The 17,498-nt window shown below is 42.7% G+C and overlaps 1 protein-coding gene across 2 annotated transcripts in view; it reads left to right on the top strand.

Annotated features, from left to right (window-relative positions):
• Positions 1-17,498, top strand: part of atxn1a (ataxin 1a) — an 84,499-nt gene that overhangs the window by 41,347 nt on the left and 25,654 nt on the right. For both annotated transcript variants that reach the window (XR_011104955.1, XM_068728454.1), the window contains exon 3: positions 13,033-13,149. The gene's annotated coding sequence lies outside the window, so the exon portion shown is untranslated. The remainder of the gene's footprint in view (positions 1-13,032; positions 13,150-17,498) is intronic.

The following is a 17,498-nucleotide window of genomic DNA, read 5'->3' as shown; positions in this document are numbered from 1 at the left end:
GGAGGAAGAAAATGACAGAAAGGAAATGAAAGAGGGTTATAAAAAGACATCATTTTACAGGGCCTTAATGTCATGTTGACTCTCATGCAGAGAACGAGATGGACTGTGTGGGTGTGCATTATGTTTATGATCTCAATAAAATATCACCAGTATCACGATGAAGAGGACAGAATGTGCACACACATACACAAACTAAGAGCTATGACTGGCTCGCTGCCATAACAACCTTCCATCAGCCAACGCCCAGTCATAGTAATGATGTCATCCTCTCTCTCTTTTTCTCAAACACACAAACCAACACTAACGCTCAGAAACCAATATCCTATTCTTTCACAGCACTCATCAGACCTTCAACACAACCGTGCAGATCGAAAGGGATTAACATCGTGAGAGTATCTTCACCGAAAGTCAGTCCCACACAGTGAATGTGGCTTCAAATTGTTGTGCTGTGTACATGTACACACACCTAATTATGCTATTTTCACAGCAGTTTGATTTGTCACAGTAAGAAAAAGCACATGTCTTTAGAAATAACATTAATAATGTCACAGTGTGAGAGTGAGCCAACAATCACAAAACCAGGGACCCTGAATTCGAAGCAGCTAAATTGAACATTGATTTTATGATTTACACCATGGGCTTTTCCCACTGTGACCCGTCAAAAGACCTTTTTGGTAGCTTCACATACTCACATACAGATTCAAGAGATGCCGGTTGAAGGTACCATTAATACATGTAACTTATCAAGCTTTTGTACTATAATGAAGAAAAAAATACAAAGTCAATCTGTATAGAGGGGTGATGATGTTCATTCAGTAAATTATGGTCCCATATAGAGTTACGTAGACCATAAAGCAGGATGTGCTTTAGGGCGTGGCTACCTTGTGATTGACATGACGTTAACACAGCGTTGAACATGTTTTCGTCTCATAACTTTAACCCCTTCACAGTTGATGAAAGTTACTTGTAAAATTTTGGTCACCTGAATGCTGCATTCAATTTAACTCGGAAATTGGAAAGCTATTAAACAGCATACTACTACAGCTTTTATACTGTTGCGTGGAGCAGCCATCTTGGATTTTGAGGTTGACGTTGGTGGGGTTCCACTTTCGGACTTGAAAACTTCCCAGTTCAAATGGAACGCAGCATATAGTGTCAGCCAGGTATAATATACATTATGTTTCTGTTCATTTTGAGAAGATGTCAAAAGGTGTTTGACCACACACCTTTGAACAATGTGACTGAACTGCTCTGTAATGTCGAGTAGCACCAAGAACTTACTGTCAGAGTGATGTCAAACCACTTACAACAGGAAAAGCATGCTCACTATCTAACCAGTGGGCATACGCAAGCGCATGTGTGTGTGTAACTGTGCATACTTGTGGACATCAATGTACCCTACGCGTGTGTGTTTGTGTGTAACAACAGTTCCCATGTAAATGTAGCAGAGCTCACAAAAACAGAGAGGCTATAAATAGACGAGGCTCAGCGTGTGACTGCTTAAAAGAACCCACACTCTTAAAGGAATATGACGCCCATTAAAGTGCCTCTGTGTGGTAGATTTAAAGTGGAGTTTCAGTTATGTTATTAAAAGGACAGTGTGTACATTTTAGTGGCATCTCTGTCCTCCTGGCTGCTTTGTGTCAGCGTTTACTAAAAAAATCTGCTCACGCTTTCGTGTGTGTGTGTGTGTGTGTGTGTGTGTGTGTGTGTGTGTGTGTGTGTGTGTGCACGTGCTTTGTTGCAGGAACTCAGCCCGACAGAGAGATCCGAGCAGATGCGCGCTGCAGTGTGATAATAAATTGCATAAAAATATTAAAAAGTAGTAATAAGTTTAGATTAATACCCGTTTTAGTGTCCGTTCTGGGCTGCTGTAAAAACATGGCGGTGCAAGAAGACAACCCTATGTAGATATAAATGACTTTTTCTAAGCTTAGGAAAACATAACGATTCTTAGTTTCGGGTGATTATACTCTGAATATTATATTCAATATCTGCCAATAACCACCCCATAAATGTTTCACACGGTCCCTTTAAAAACCAACAGACTATTAGTGTGTGCTGGCTTGTTCTCACATCTGTACCTTTCTTTCTTAATTTACTCTCCGCTTCTTTCTCTTTCTCTGTCTTGACTAAAAAAGTACCTTTTAACTTGATTTAAGAGACTTACAGGTTTATTTTTCCACTGTTGGTTTTACTTTTATTTGCATACTGCTTTATACACTAACACACTGGTACCAGGTTGTATATAATTTGCTCCAGAAAAAACCCAGCTGTGCTGCTACCAGAACATGAAACATCCTTGCTTCCTTAGGTTATTCCACGTGCGCAGTAACTTAGAGGACGCACTGCTTCAACATACCTGTTTTCATCAAAAACAGAGTGCGCACAGTTGCTGACGCTCCGTCGGTTATCCAATTGAGCGCGGAATTGAGCTGCGTGTAAAACATCCTTCGAGAGCTCATTTGACAAGTGCATTCAGTGCGCAATAGGCCACGCATGAGTAAACTGACTTGGAGGGCCACAGTATTGTCGAACCCGCAAGTGTTGGTAGTGAAAGGGGGAGGGGGGAGAGGAAAGCGGGAAGGTCAAATGAGGACAGGCAACAATGGAAAGGCAGCGAGGGAGACGAGAGGCTGTTTGTGAAGAGAAAGACTGAGCGAAAGAGAAAATGCGGGTGGGAGTGAAAGAACTGAAGAGAAACCGAGTTAACAAGGCGTATAAGAATATTATTTCCCCAGACCAAGCAGCCCCAGTAACAACCACAGCAAATAATGAGTCCGACTTTATCAGCCGTGCAGATTGGTGATAAAGCTCTGTACAGTGCACATTTTCACGTTGCCGACTCATCTTCTAAGCAGTGAGAGGAAACACAGTGATGTTGAGGTTAGGTTGTAAAGTTTCTCCCAGGGCAAGAGGTGCATAGAAAAAGCAATCTTTGCCAGTTGTGTGGAGAGGGCGAGTTTCTTTACATTGTATATATACCTTCGTTTCTGTAATATTTTATTGAAGAATAACTTAATACGTTTTTTATGTGAGTAAAGATGACATTGGCATAAGCTCGTGGTTGTGATCATTGATAAGAGCAGTTTTTTAGTCTTAATGATATGGTAATTTGGTTAGATTGCATCATAGTTTGAGTTTTGGGGGTTTTATCTGCTTTGATTTTGCTAAATGCACATGATATATTGCATACTGGTTTTGCAAACATATCAGACGAGTATTAGGCCTGCAGCTTTCCTCCTAACACGTCTTAATACAGTTTGTCTAATTTCTTCCCCTTTCCTTTTTTCTTTTTTGCTATCTGTTTTTCTTCCCCGTCATACTCAGCCTCCTTCTCTCCCTTCATCTGTCTGTCTGAGTTTCTGGTGTATCATTACTTTGGTTCAGAGGAGGCTTGCACAGAGCTTGTCTCCCAGCAGAGTGTGCTTGTGTGTGTGTCTGTGTGTGTGTGTGTGTGTGTGTGTGTCTGTGTGTGTGTGTGTGTGTGTGTGTGTGTGTGTGTGTGTGTGTGTGTGTGTGTGTGTCCTACCAGTGTTGGTAGCAGCGTCTCAGGAGTGCTGCATTAGCCTTTGAAGATCTTAGAGTTTGTGTGTGTGTGAGAGAGAGTGAGAGAGAGAGAGAGAGAGAGAGAGAGAGAGAGAGAGAGAGAGAGAGAGACGCTGACGCTCAGATGAGTTCCTTTTTCTTTTATCAAACTCAGCATCAACTCTGTTTCTTTGTTTCTTCTTTTGTGTTTCGTCTCTTTATTTTATTCATTCTCTCTGTTATCACTCCACCCTCATCTGCCACTGCAATTTTTTTTTCATTTTTTGTCTCTCTCTTTCTCTCCTTTTTTTAAAAAAAATCTATCTTTGGTTCAAAGATACTCTGTTTTCATTCTGCAGTGGTGCAGTGTGTATGAGTCTGGGTTTAATTACTATGATGTTCCCACTTCTTGTGCAGACAGAAAGTGAGCTGGGCTGCCGTTCACAGTATTAAACACTCATTGATAAATTGTACCAAACCCTAAGACCAACAACCTGAGTTTACATTTCAGCTGACACACTTCTGTAAAAGGAAAAGAAAAAGAGAGTGACTCGCCTTGGGAGGACACATGACTGTTACACTAACGTGTGACCTTCCCTTATGAGATGGCCAGTGTAACAGTGAGGCTGCTCTGCTGCCCCATTAATAAGTTGGGTCACAATCTGCAAGAGATTTCATAACATTAGGCTACTAGAGTTTTCATTTTGTAATATGTAATCTCAGTGGAAATAAAAACCCTTTACCTTGGCAGTGAAATATTTTATTTATTGAGCAATACAGTGACTACCTGAGGCATATCACTACCTATCATTTTCTCAGCAGTAGTACGCAATCACAGTTTTTTTTTATTTCAGCCGCGTGTAACTATCCATCGAATCATTTGTGATCATCAAAGCTCCTTTCTTCTTTTACTGTTCTTCAAAGACACAAGCAAGACAGAGAACAGCATTTCTGTCATAATCTGTTTGGAAAGAAACCAAAATGAATGTGTGTTTACAGTATTGTTAGCAGAGCTGCAGCATGAGAGGGCTTCCAGCTGTGGGGAATGCTTTCTAAGTCGTGGTCGCATTATTTTCTGGGCTCAAAATCCATCCTCTCAAAGGCTAAAATAATGCTTCCTGACTATAGGCATGTAGAAATGATGATAGATACATTGGGAACTTTCACTGACACATTTGTTTTTATAAAAAAGTACCTGTGTTTTAGCCCTGTTAGCAGCCGTTTAGTCATTGTTAGCTCTTGTAAGCCTTTTCAGTCTTCTCATTGTGTTTGAAGTCTGCTGAAGTGCCGGATACTTTTCAGCTGCTCAGGTGACATCCGAGACGGCAGAGCCGCTATTGTTTTAGTGACTTGATGTTAGTACTGTGTCTCCTCCGTTTGCCTCTCAATGAGTGGTCACCTGAAGCGTGCCGGCGTGAGATTGGTAAACTGATAGGGCACGTGTGAGAGGTTGAAGAGGTTATCTCCTTACGAGTCAGCCAAAGAGTCTTCAGAAAGGCCCCAGACTTCATCTACGGACAAGAACTAGGCAGGTTACCAATTGCAAATAGAAAATTCTGGAGCAACGTGTCCCAAAGTGATTTAGACTCCGACCAATATAAAAGTTTTATATGGAACAACAGAACCCAGAGAATGATCCACTGCAACAAACATCAGCTTTTTGTATTTTATTTTCTGATTTGAACAAGTCTGAGCCCTGCTTGGTAAAATACAGACACATATGTGCAGATTATCACCTGCTATCAGTTTAGAGAGAAACAGTGAATACATTGCTGTACTGTAAGTCCAGTGCACAGTTTGCATTACATAATGTATTTGCATGTGGATGCATTCGTACACACTGTATGTAACTTCTTATGTGCTGCATATATGCATAAATGAATATATTTCACCTAATACTATTATTGCTTTTGTATTAAGAATTATAATACTAAATGTTTTAACAATGTGCGTCTTTTAATGTCACATATTATTTCAAAAACATTGGCTGATAACCTGTACAAATAAAGCAAAAAAAGGGAGAGACAGAGAAACAAGTGTAAAAAACAGGGACATTAGCAGACAAAAATACCTAAAGATGAGTGATGAATGAATCCTTCTGAATCATTACTTCACACAACACACACATTGTATGACGATCTGTAGATAATCACAGCTTGAATGTCAAATGTATAAGACTAGTCAACGTTGTTGCAGCATTAGAAGCACTAATCACACAATGTCTGCTACTTTGTAGTCTAGATGAGAACCAGACTGTCTAGCTACTGGTGTGTGTGTGTGTGTGTGTGTGTGTGTGTGTGTGTGTGTGTGTGTGTGTGTATGTGAAAAGCAATCTGCTTGTCTTTTTGTTTATCTGTGAAGCAGATGTGTGCACATGTGTGTGCATGAGACAAGTATCTGTGTGTTGGGTATTGCGTGTTAGACAGGCTGACCTGTACGTCCTGTGAGCTGCAGGGCTGAGATTACACACACACACACACAGAAACACACACACACACACACACACAGAGCGGCCAGGTCCGCTGTTCTGGTACATTGTCTGGTTGCTGGGCAATGTGCTCACTGCCGTTGACCATAACAAGACCTCTCTCCATCAATCAGCTATAGAGTGCTCTGCTCTAGTAATGATGTCATCACGCACACAAACGCGTACACATGCATACACACACAGACCACACACACACACACACACACACACACACACACACACACACACACACACACGCCACACACTCATATCTCATCCTCTTTGTTTTGACCTTGGGATCTGTGTGCCTGGGTACTTGTCTCTGTGTGTGTGTGTGTCTGTGTGTGTGTCAGTGTGTTGAGGAATGAATGTTGATTGTCATTGCCTTGCAAGATATTGCTGGAAAGGATGCACTCTGCTCATGATATGGGCTACATAAATCTCACACACATCATGTGCCCGCGCAAACACACAAACGCACAAACACTCACACGCACACACGCACACACAGACCAACAGGGCTTTGCAAGTGTTTTAAACTATAATTTAACTCTGTAAGGTTATAGGGTGTATTTTGTTTGATTAATTTCTTTTCTTTTTTAACCAAAATGTTCCACAGCACACTATCAACCCTGGTGACAAATTCAGCGTGCTGAAAACTATGAACAGTACTTTCCTTACTAATGTAGGCAATATTTTGGCCTTGGTGTAAAACCACTTAAAGGAGAAAAGTGCCCTCAGTATCAGCCACACAATAGCAGTGCACAACTTGTGCTTTACTATTTACTAAAATGCAAAACTTTGACACCTCAACATTTCTGAAGAGATGAAGAATTTTCAATAAATTGAATGAAGTGATACTTACGAATTGAAAGATGTCTGACAATAAATCTGAACCTCGTCCATTTGCATACTCACAAGCTAACGTGAAGTGTATCTAAAGTGATACCTTCCTATACCTACACACATGCATGGACACACTCACTCTTGCGAAACCAATTGCTTCAAGATGACACACACACACACACACACACGCACACACATGCACACACACTTTGTCCGGGTCCAGCTGTGTCTCTGCCAGGCTGTAGGGCAGGGGGCCAGCACAGTGAGGTGAAGAGAGTGGCAAGAACACTAACTGGCAAATCAGTGGCCAATTAAAAACGCTCAGCAGTGTGTGTGTGTGTGTTTGTGTGCGTCTGTGTGAGTGTCCTTGTTTGACTGCCAAGGATAGGGTTGGCACAGAAAGCATGCTTCCTATTCTCTCAGCATGCCCCCTTAACACAGAAGCTTACACACACACACACACACACACACACACACACACACACACACACACACACACACACACACACACATGCAGTCTTGGATTTGTCTCTCCCTATTGTCTTTATTTGGAACAAATGAATGCATGTCCTTTTTCTATGTGTGTGTGCGTGCATGCCTTTGTGTACATGCGTGTGTGTGTGTGTGTGTGTGTGTGTGTGTGTGTATGTACGCTCCACCCACAAGTGAAGTTTTAGAGTTGCACAAAGTAAAGGTCAGACAGGACACTCTACCCCGCCTCCTTTAAGACACAACAGGAGACATTGTCACGGATAGTGAAGGTGTTGGGCGTTGACGTAGTTGCAGTGTGTCTGAATGCGTTGAACAAGGGAAAACAGAAACCTCAGAAGCAACAGCTGCCTCCTTGAGCTGATTAGTCAAACTAATCACACACTAGGGTTCAGGCCAACAAGTAAATATTTTGTCAATTAGTTGTTTTCCTTATCTTTTTATTGATAATGAGCAATGAATCTAACCCACTCACAGCTGACTCACCAAGCGGTCAGACTTTACTTTTCTGAGATTTTAAAAACTCTGGATGGTTTCTTTTTTTTTTTTACCACCATTGTGACAGGCTGCTCTAATTAAATTACAGTGAAGTCCAACGTGATCCATCATTGACTCATCTGCTGAGCTGCATGTTGTCTTTATTTCAGGCTAGGCGGTGCATAGCCCTGGAAAATGCCGTCCAAAAGCCTGTGTCTAGTCTAAGAAATAGTTTGACAGGTTCCTGCAAAGCAATCGTAGTCGAGGACAGCTCTTAAGCTTCAGCACCATTGTTCTCCCTCTCTTGATTTGCATGTTGGCCATTAAATCAGGTTCATTCAGGCTGCGATCAGCTCCTGCATCAACAACATCTATCTATATGATTGCATCGTAACCCAACACCCTGATTCTATGCCCTCGTAATACACCCGCTATGAAAATGTGCTAAAGATCCCTTGTTACAGCGGGGTTTGATATCTCTGACGGTCACTCGCAGGAGCTTCAGACTGGAGGGGTTACTAAGCACAGACTGGCTATAAATGGTGTCAGATTGGAAAGAGTTGGCAAGTGGAGGGAGAAAGAGAGAAAGTACTGTAAACCTGGAAATGTTGACCTTTATTTTGTGTTTGTCTTTGCTGAATGATTGGTATTCGCGTCCTGGCTTGTGATCCTCCCTTTCTTCTGTCCTTCCTTCCAACAACATATCATAAAATTGGATATAAAAAAAATAGTTCAGGTCAGCAAAGGGAGTTTTCGCCATGGCCCTGAACCTCACACGGCTGCCACGTACACACTTCCACTAACACAGCAAATGAGTGTGGGATGGTAGATAAAGGTTGTCTGTAAGTAGAGGACACTGGTCTTTCCAGACATGTGTGCACCCAAGATAACATTCCTCCCTGCTTGGAGCACCTTGAACCTTCAGAGGGCTGATTCCTCACTTGTGGTATGGCAGATATGTTGGAGTCTAGGAAAATGGGGTTGTGGTTGAGGAAGGCATTTCCCTTACATTACAGTGATGGTCAGTCACGCAGTCGACTCACACAAAAAAGACCCACTGCATTCTTCTGTCTCAGCCAACCAAACAGCTGTCAGACACTACGTCAGCTCCCAAAGTATTCTGTCTATGTGTGTGTGTGTGTGTGTGTGTTCCTGTGATTTGTCTGTCATATTTATGATGAATTATTAACCGTGTACCAGAGGACGGGTAATTTGTCCAAGCAAGTAGAATGAGAAATTGAAAGCTAAAGGCTTTGAGGTGTTCCCACAACTCTCTCTGTAAAGGTTCATTAAGAGAACGCACCAATATTCATAAATACACACATTTTAAGTGTCAAACACTTTGTTTTTAACGTCATGTTTCTATCATCTGTACCCAGTTCTACTGTAACCGTTAAGTGTATGTGTCAGCGTTTATCCAGCTAGAGTTTGGCATTCATCTCTGTGTTTGAATGCAACTTTCGGAGGCATTTTGAGGGTGAATCTGCTGCTGTTAGCCTTTGAACCCTGTACTTGTGGTTCCACAGTCTACAACCATTTAAAAAAAAAAAAAGACTGTTTGAAAGAACTTGTGCAGTAATCAAAGGATTTGGCCACGCTGACAGTGGGTGGATTTAGTTTTTTGACTACACGTAGACGGAGAGAATGGGAAGAATGCAAGCACTTAAACAGATGAAGTGATGGTTGAGTGGACTAAAGTATTCATGGTTTTAATCACGGCAGCATGTAGTCAAGTACCGAGAAACACTCACTCAGAGAACGTGTTAAACACTGTCGCCTTTTGATCTAAATCACGGACATAAATGACCAAAATTTTTAACCCATTCAGCCACTTTAACAGAATACAACAGCAGGACATGCACATAAAACTTTCATCCTTTTTCAAGAGTGTAGACCACTTGGACACTGCTGGCAAACTCTCACCTGTTGACTCTTTGTAAGTTTCTCTTGATGACAGTGTCAGCTAGATTTACTGTAGGTGTGCTGTGGTCCTTTATGCACCTGTACTGTAGCACTGAACCAGCTCTCAGCTGTTTGTCTGGAGGTTGAATACACTCATTGTAAGTCACTCTGGGGAAAAAGCATCTGCTAAATTAATGTAATGCAATTTATTGTAGGTACAATGCGGAGAAAAACCTCTAAGCACACACGACTGACAAAAAAAGAAAACCAAAGCCTGATACACACACAGTTCATTGCAGGTACTGCTGCTCCACTGTGCTTTGCAATTCAATCAGTCGTTCACTTAATGCGGTTTACACCGAACCCTTTCTGACTAATTTAGCCTGCTTAATTTGTGGATTGGACGTGATGGATTGAGACAAAGTGTCTTGTGTGTGTGTGTGTGTGTGTGTGTGTGTGTGTGTGTGTTTGAGACAGCGAGTGGTGTGTGTTTGTTACATTTATATCAGCACTGCGCACTTAAAGTCATGTTTCCTGTTCATTCTTTTCATTAACTATCAAATTGTTCCACAAAAATATCGGGACTGGTTGTATATATCTGAGCATCTATTTCACCTGTGGTATCTTTACAAAATTGTCTACATAACAGCTTTTGTTTTATGTTTTAAAATGTGTGGCAGACTAACAATTAAAGTGACTGTGAGGGACTTTTGACTGGTTATGAGACCGTCTTAAGTTAATACTGGTGCCTCTATGTGACCTACATAAGTAAATGAGACCATCAGGGAGTAGATTGGCTTTTTCTATATAGTTATATATACTCTCAATGCTTGTTATCGGTCACTGGAAAAGTCATTCAGCTCAGACGGCAGCCAGTCTCAGGCCGTATTGCTGGACCCTCCGGAAGAAAAGGGAGGCACAGGAGAACCAGAACCAGGACATGCATCAGAGCCTGCTGCAGTAAAATGAGAGGTTTTCTAAAGGGAATCTGGTGTTAGGAAACACTACCGCTTTTGTCCACAGGGACCACCAAAATCAACAGAAAATGAAAGTTCCTTGTAGTAACTTTTAAGTTATTTCATAAGATGCTTATTGATTTCTAGCAAGTCTTCTAATGTCTTCTGTCTATAAGAGCTGCCACACCCTGGTAGACCGGAGGCTCCCTCTAGCCTGGCAACACCTTGTGAAATGTTAGTTTTTGATTTTCTGTATAGTGTAGTAAGTATTTTCAGTTAGAGTGGCAGTATGTTTCCCCTCAAAGTCTCATTTGTTAGAAGCAACATTTTTGATACATTTCAATTCCTTTCTTTTAGTTAATCCCTTGCGTGTGCCATTTAATTTGCTTTGGCCTGAGAGCCTGGCCAGTGGCCATTACAGGTGATATATTTAAACCTGACATCTTCAAAGACTCGGGTATCATAGTATTTTCCCTAAGAGTTGGCGGAATTTTGGAATGAAGCCTCACTCTCTGTCGTACTCGTCCCTCCCTCTCACTGTCCTCCTCCCTTTTCCACTGACATTTTGCAGCTTTCCGTGCTCCCCGCTGTGCCTCGCTGGTTGTGCCAGTGTTGTCCTCCCAGTGAGTTTCTATCTGCCTCTTCTCCGCCACCATCTGTCTTTCTCTCTCTCTCTCTCTCTCTCTCTCTCTCTCTCTCTCTCTCTGTCTCTCTTTCTCTCTGCCTTCCGATCGCCTCTCTCTTTCTCTGTGTCTGCTTTACCTCACGGCCTTTCCATTCTCTCTGTCTGTTGCTCGTCCTGTCACCTCTGGATCCCTCCTACTTTTTGTCTGTGCTTTTAACTTTTACAATTTCTCTCTCTTTCTCTGTCCCCTCCTCTCTCATCTCCATCCCTCTTTCTCTCTTGCATTTTTTTTTAGCACCATACGATGGGCTCCTTTGCCAGTTGGTGTCTGCTAATCCATGGCCTCAGTACACATCTATTTTTCTCTTCCTCTGTTTCTGCCTTACATACGCACATTACAAATATCTTTAGCGCACACAAACCCTGCTGCTTTCTGTGTGCCTTCCGCTTAATCTGTGTGTGCTTACATGCCTAATTTAAGCCTGACACTGTACTATAGCGCACAGCCTATTGATTTTAACATGTCTGCCGTTGCAGTCATTCCTATTTCTTTCTCTCACTATTCACTTTCTGTCTCACTGTCCCATTATCACCTCTCATTTCCGCTGTAGCTCTCAATCCCCTGTAGAATAGAGTAATCATGCATTACATGAGAAGTGTGCGTAGAATGATGCATCTCACCATCACTAGTGTAACGCACACACAAAACAGACACATGCTGTAATTCCTCCTTCTGTCTTCCTTAGGCTGCAGTAAAACACTTTCCCACAGCTAGACAGCGACACAAACACACTCCTACCCACCTCTTCCTTTGTCTTTAGACATGTGAGAAGTGGGTCAGTAGGATGTTTGACGTCCCACACACCTCCTCATACAACACACCCACACACATACACACACACTGCAGCTGACTAACAGCAGGGAAAGATGTCTCTCGTATCCTGTAACATCCCCATCATCCCACCACAACCTGCCTAATTAGTCCCACAGAGTGTGTGTGCACACTGTCAACGAGCAGCCAGTCTGTCTCTTATGCCGGTGTGTGTGTGTGTGTGTGTGTGTGTGTGTGTGTGTGTGTCTGCTTAAGTCAGCGTGTTGCGCATTTGATTTAAAGATGCATTGGAATTTTTATACCATGAATATGACAGATCCTGTTTATAATGATGACCTGTGTTTGCGTTGCACTAAAATGTTATGCAGACGGTAACAAAAAAGATGCACCGTGACAAGGTTTAAAGGGCTAAAGCGAGAGCATTAAACTAATATAATATGATGGAATAATGCGCAGGAATGCTTTACAGCCTGTAAAGAATATACATACAGTGGGTTTCCATTGGTCGTTCACTTAAATGTCTCAAAAACATTCTTGTGGACCTAAGCTGTGACCCATTTCATTTCATTTTCCACCATCAATAATCATCCCTGGAGTGTTTTTGTTGAGCTTCACCTATGGATCTGTACAAATGTGCAGATACAGAAAATCAGAGACAAATATTTTGCATGTTTCTCTGGTTGCAGCTGCAACTCTATTTGAAGCAAGATGTGACAGTCCCATATTGTTGTTAATGCGTATGGATCAAAGCTGAGTTACATGTGAGGCTTTGTGAAATAAAACTTGTGATGCATGCGTTTGTTCCCGCTGATGCCTACAACACAGTGTATACCAGTGTGTCCTCCCACCGTGTTATAATCTGTCCTGTCCCTACTTTAGCGTCAACTTTTGTCGTTGTTTCCTCCACCAGGGAGTGCTGAGTCCCTGAGTCAACACACTGCATTCTGGGAAAGTCTGGAACCCTCTCCATGGGCTGTACCACCTGCTGACAAACCAGGGGGGGTCTGGAGGAGTTGTGCTGAATGAGGTGAGATTGTCCCCGTCTGTTAGCATATGCCTACGTCATGATTTTCATTTGAATAAATTCAGTAATGTTTTGCTATGTAAGCTGCTTCTATGAATAGATGGAGACCTATATCAGGTTTGCAGTTGAGCTTGAATTGAGGTTGTGCTTCTTAAGCTCGAGGACAGTGGTTCGCTGCTCACTGCTGAATCATTACTGACAAACTGCTGCCATGTTGCTATTACAACCTAAAAGCTGCTGGTCTGACTGTCATGTTTAATTTATTAGTTCTGACGTCAAGGACTATTCAGCCCGGTGTTTTCCTCATAGCCAAGAGCCTTGCTTTGCTGATAAACCTGTCACCCTGCTCACTGCCTGCATGCATGTTAAGTAAAGTGCATTTGATTTTAATGTGTGTGAAGTGGCAGCTAATCACATGTGCAGCTCGCGGTGAATGTGTACCAAGGTTTTCCCTCTGTTGCTTTGAGCCACAGCACATCTTAAATGTATCGCTCGGTTCAAATTAATGGCTCACTCTCTTAATCCTCATTTTCTGTCTGTGAATATAATTAACAAACATTAAGATAGATTCACCCACTCCTTCGAACCTCTTTATAAAGGTTAAAGAGAAAAACGTCAGATAGATGAGAAGGCATCTTTCAGATACTGATATGAAGCCAGCAGGCCTCGGCTTACCAAGTTTGTTCACTGCTGTGATTGGAGGAGAGGCAATTTTAGGCTCAGGGTTAGCTAGTCTGCCTAGTGATGAGACTGAGCTCTCTTTTGGACCAGCAATATATTTTCATGCATAACACCTTCAGGAACGAGTTAGCAAGGGGTCTTCCTGCGAGAATGAGAGCCCTATTGGCAGTGCAGAGAGTGTGAAATGCGTCCTATAACTAATGTCTAGATAAGGCCTGAGGAGGGGGGGTGTATTCTAGTTTATCGCTTTGTTCAAATTCATTCATGTGTGTGTTTGTTTAACTATCCAACTTCTATGCAAGTTCATTGATGAATCTCTATACAAACAAATCTGTCGTTCTTTAAATTACTAGTGAACCACAAGCTGCTGTGTTTTTCTCTGAAATACTCGCAGCACAAAGTCTTTTTCTGTGTTAATATTGATTCCCAGAGGACAAATACTTTTTCACTTCCTCCTTTTCCACAGGGCAGTAAGATCGCAGGGTCAGCTGCAGAATAGCACCTTAGCTGTTGCCGATTATCTTCCTCGCGGACATTTCTGCAGAGCAAATCCTCGAGGTTCAAGGATTTGAACTCAGGCCTTCGTTTTGATGGATAGTCTCTCTACTCACTCACTATAAGACTTCCACAGCAGGCTAAAATATCAATATGAACAAACATTTAAGCAAAGTTTTTCAAGTTCCTTCCCCCCAGATTGCCTCGCACGTTCGGAGATGAGTGTTATTTTCCGCTCGCCTCTCTCCCCGAGGGATGCTCTGCGTGTCTGTTTACTGCTGTCGTGAGCAATAAACAATGGACATGGCTGACTTTAATAACAAACACTAACCGTCCTCCACCAGGAGATTAATGTTCGACTTCACCACAGAGTCAGGATACTAATTGGCAGGTTAAGTCTCAAAGCAGCACTGATCTGTCCAGCTCTGAGCTAATAATTTGCATCACAAACTAATTAAAAACATTTCATTATTGCACAGTACAGGCATCAACAGTGCAGACATTAAAAAGTGATACTGAGTGAATGTTCCGAGCAACAACCTCAGCCGTCGAGTCGAGGCCTGATTTTTAGTTGGACGTACAGTAGGCTCTACGCAGAGACAACCCCGTAGCCTATGCGTGTAGGCTACGGCATTGTGGGTATTTTCTGGATTACACCGCCAAAACACTAGTTGTGGCGAGGTTTCCGTACAACTGTTTGGAGTTTCTTCGTGTACCTCAAACATTGGTCGACTGAAACTTAACCAATCATGTTGAAGTTGTTGATGTTGAAGATGTCGGGGGAGATTGTGTGCTTCCTCAGTTAACCTATTGTTTTGGTCCATGTTCACGAAGAAGAAGGAGCAGCCGGAAATGTGTGTTTTTTTGTTGAAATCTGATCGGTGCGGTGCCTAATTGAAGATTTTTGAGAAAGAGACAAGCCATTCACGCTGAAATGCAAATGCCTCATTCTTTGTGACGACCCCGCTGTGAATGCTTTTGGAGTAGAAACCACAGTGCTGCCTGTTGTTCTGTTGCCTCAACATTTGGTGCCTCGCAATGGGAGTAGGGAGTGCACTCTGGTCCTGGTCTTAAACAGGCGTGCTTGTTTAAGTGAACACACACACACACACACACACACACACACACACACACACACACACACACACACACACACACACACACAGGCACGTGCACATACACATTCACAGACCAGAGCACTCTCATTTACCCCACAGGGAGCGGAGAGTTTAGAGAGTACTGCTGCAGTTTCTCTGCTAGAATCTCAGCCTGTGTTCTTCTCTCACTTGCTTCCTCCATTGCGCTGTCTTGGGTCATTCCAGTTCAATTCAGTGAAGCTTTATTAGTGTGACGTTTTGTTCGGAATCATGTTGCCAAAGCCTATATTTGAACAGAAAGAGAGACTTAAGTGTTTTCTCAAATCCAAATGTGCCTTGCTGGCATGACTGCGTGTACATTACTGCCAACGCACGTAAGAGTAATATTTCACAAAATGTGCTTCTGTCTTTTTTTTCCTCTTTCTGTCTCCCTCACTGTGCTGATTGAAGTGTGTGTGAGGCTGTGCTTCCCTCCTTCACGCTACCACCGTCTTTCTCGATGAATCCAAAGAGTAAAAAGTGTGAGCGCTTGAGTGTGTGTGTGGGTGAGAGAGAAACTAAGAGAGAGAGAGAGAGAGAGAGAGAGAGAGAGAGAGAGAGAGAGAGTTGGTGCTATTCTTGGCTGGTTGGGGAAGTCTTGGCTCACCGGCGTATGGGAAAAGTGCTCTTGGCAAGTCTCGAACCGAGGCATTCCTTTATGCTGTCCTCTTGAAACACTCACACACGGAGACAGACACAAACTTGCTTTCGACACTTAGGAGGACATTGCATTGATTTAAATTATCCGCTGGAGACTGAACCACAAACGCGACATGCTCAACCGAACCCTTACTTTAACCAAAAAAGGAAAGACTTTACCCTAAAATTCTATGGTTTACCTTAAAGTGGACAGGACCCACAACATGAGTAATAGAAGAACACACCCACACCAAAGTGACTAAAGCTCACATTTACATGCTCCTTTAGCTACAAACTGTCGAGTATTTCCTGGTTTTCTTTTCATTCCTCCTCTACATGTATCCTTACACTCTCTCACACACACACACACACACACACACACACACACACACACACACACACACACACACACACACACACACACACACTGAGAGGAGAAAGACTAAGTGCAGTCTCAAAAGAGAGATTTCTAGTAGTACTACATTATGCCCCAAGGCCCAAACCAGAGCTTCACTGTCACTCTCTCTCTCACACACACACACACACACACACACACACACACACACACACACACACACACACACGGCATTCCGCATTATATCCTTGAATCAATTGCCTAAGGAGTGGGAGGTTGTCTGCATGACTTCTATCAGCTAATAGATCTCTTAGGTCTCTTTCTCCATGTCCTTTACGCTCTCTTTTCTCTCTCTCTCTCTCTCTCTCTCTCTCTCTCTCTCTCTCTCTTTCTTTGTCCCTCTCACTGCAGTGCTACTACAAGGTGACATCACTGTCTCTCTCCATGTTTTCCTGCCCCTCTGTCAGTTTCTTGTTATTTTAGCCTGCTCTCCCCCCTCCTCCTCCCCCTCCTCCTCCTCCCTTCGTCCTTCTCTCCTCTCTTCTTGTCATCTGTCCCTCCCTCCTTTGTTCCTCACACCTTTTCTTATCGAATTGTCCCACAAACATGCAAAGTGTCAGTGGTCTTTAAGGCATGAATTGTGTTTGGTGTTGAAATTGGGTCAGGGTCAAAGGGTTTGCACACAGCCACCCTCAAGACAACTATGTGTGTGTGTGTGTGTATGTGTGTGACTGACTGCCACAGCTTCTAATGCATGTTAGAAGAATTTTACCCACAAGTAGGTTGTTTTTTTTTGGTCACAGCGTGCGCGCGCACACACACACACACACACACACACACACACACACACACACACACACACACACACACACACACACACACACACACACACACACACACACAAACGTACACACATAAAGTATTCGCTGGTCTTTCCTTAGTTTGAAAAGGTCCACCCAGAGAATGTCAGCCAGACGGAATTTCCTTTCATCTGTGTTTGTGTGTACAGTGTGTGTGTGTGTGTGTATGTTTTTTGTGTGCATAAA

The sequence above is a fragment of the Cebidichthys violaceus genome, unplaced genomic scaffold (assembly GCF_023349555.1).
Source record: "Cebidichthys violaceus isolate CVI_PGR_0920_01 unplaced genomic scaffold, fCebVio1.0.p SCAF_42, whole genome shotgun sequence".
Classification (NCBI taxonomy): domain Eukaryota; kingdom Metazoa; phylum Chordata; class Actinopteri; order Perciformes; family Stichaeidae; genus Cebidichthys; species Cebidichthys violaceus.
The sequence above is the reverse complement of the archived record's forward strand: the minus strand, read 5'-3'. Positions and strand labels throughout refer to the sequence as shown.